The sequence below is a fragment of the Octodon degus genome, unplaced genomic scaffold (genome assembly GCF_000260255.1).
Source record: "Octodon degus isolate 3935 unplaced genomic scaffold, OctDeg1.0 scaffold00023, whole genome shotgun sequence".
NCBI lineage: Eukaryota > Metazoa > Chordata > Mammalia > Rodentia > Octodontidae > Octodon > Octodon degus.
Window position 1 is genome coordinate 1052980 of NW_004524599.1, and position 1994 is coordinate 1054973.

A 1994-nucleotide genomic window follows, 5' to 3' on the forward strand; every position below is an offset into this window, starting at 1 on the left:
AAAAAAAAAAAAAAAAAACCAATCCAAGGAGGAAATGGCTGAGGTCTCAGCTCCTCCATCTCCAAATACACTGGACAGGCCCATACCCTGACCTTTTTCTGTTATTTCTTGGTGTTTTCTGGATCAATGCCATTCTCTGCTTATGTGCTTCTGTGGTGCAAGGTTTTTCAAAGGCTCGATTTCCTCAGAGCCAAATCCTGGGATCCACATGTTCCACTGACCCTCTAGGTGCGACTGGATGTCTTTCACCCCCAGGATGCCGGACTTTCAGTGCCACACAAGCTCGCAGGCTGCTGTCACCACGCTCTCGAAGTCATCCGCAATCTGCCGCAGCATCTCCTCCACATCTACATCCAACTGCCCATTAGGATACACTTCTCTTACTGAGTCCTGTAACTTCTTGGTCAATACCTGATTGGTTTTTGTTTGTTTGTTTGTATTTTTGCGGAACCGGGGATTGAACTCAGGTCCTTGTGCTTGCCAGGGAAGCGCTTATTCCACTGAGCCATCTCCCTGGCCCCAATACCTGATTGTTTTCAGGGCTAAGGCAACCTCCTGTCCTAGGAGTCCCCGGTATCTTTACCACTGTGATGCTATTGCCCATGGAGTCCCATAGAGGGGTTCTGGCTGCTTCTGGTTTTATGGATGAAACACTGGAGCGGTTGCTACGTGCTAAGGAACCAAACTGGTTCATACTCTGCCGAGCTTTGGACGTCAGCTCATAGAGCTATCAAGATCCTCCTGCTCTTTGGAGCTGTGAGGACCAAGGCCAATTAAGGCCCAGCAGCATTTACCTCCCCATGATATGCAGAGACTGTCCCAGTGAAGCTTTTGTCCCAGCAGCCGGTCTGTGTGGCTCTCCCCGAGTATTATCCAGCGCTGAACCCTACTAAAAGTGATTTTCAATGTGTACATGCTATGTATATAAAGATTATAACACCCCCACACAATGAAACCTCCTACTGGATTTAGACTTCCTCAGTTTTTACCTAATTCCACTTTCTCTTCCAGGGTCCCATCAGCATGCTGCATGCCATCTTTTATATCCTCCTGAGCTCCTCTTGGCTGTGACAGTATCTGACTTGAATTGTCTTGGAGGTTTTTAATATTTTGAGACATACAATAAAATATATCATAGGAGCCTCTATGCTAGGTTTCTCTGATGTTCACAATGATTAGATTGGAGTGATGGGATTTTGGAGAAAGATCTCAACATTTGAAAAGTTCAGGGCCGGGGAGATGGCTCAGTGGAATAAGTGCCTTCCTGGCAAGCGCAAGGGCCTGAGTTCAATCCCCGGTTCTGCGAAGAAAAAAAAAAAAAAAAGTTCAAGCTATCAACATGATATCACTGTTGAAGATGACAGTCACATGAATGGAATAATGTTTCATGACTGTCACTTAATATTAAGCTGCCTTTCCCCCTTTCTGTACTTTCTGTAAGGAAGACACTGTGCAACTCACACTAAAATAAACTTGTTTCTTCAGTAGATCTTACCTACTTATTGGCTAGAATTGTATGACAGAAGTCCTACCTTCAGTCAACAGCTATGGTTCTTCTTAGAGGCTGAATATCCCTGAAGAAAGGAAACATAGAAGGCAACAACATATCCAAGCTGACCAGGTCAGGAAGAGAGCCACTGCCTGCAGCTTTCCTTTTGCTGCTGAAAATTCAAAACTAAGAGTCAAAGCTAACTGTGGCAGTTATTACTTTTCTTTTTGTTTTTTAGACAGGATCTGGCTATGTGGTTCAGGCTGCCTTTGAACTCACTGTGTAGCCCAGGTTGGTCTCAAACTCATGGTGACCCTCCTGCCTCAGCCCCCTGAGTGCTAAGATTACAGGCACATGCCACCACACCCAGCCACTACAGGATTTTGCCACACACGTTGATGAAGGCAGTTTCCAAGAGCAGCCCCACCACTTTCTATCCCATGTTCTTATCAAACCCTTCTCTTAAGGCTCAGCTTTCCCCTCTGCAAATGGGATTAGCAGCAGT

The 1994-nt window shown here is 45.6% G+C and overlaps 1 pseudogene; it reads right to left on the minus strand.

Annotated features, from left to right (window-relative positions):
* LOC101568916 overlaps positions 1–1283 on the minus strand; it is a 3028-nt pseudogene extending 1745 nt beyond the window's left edge.
* Between the last annotated feature and the right edge of the window lie 711 nt (positions 1284–1994).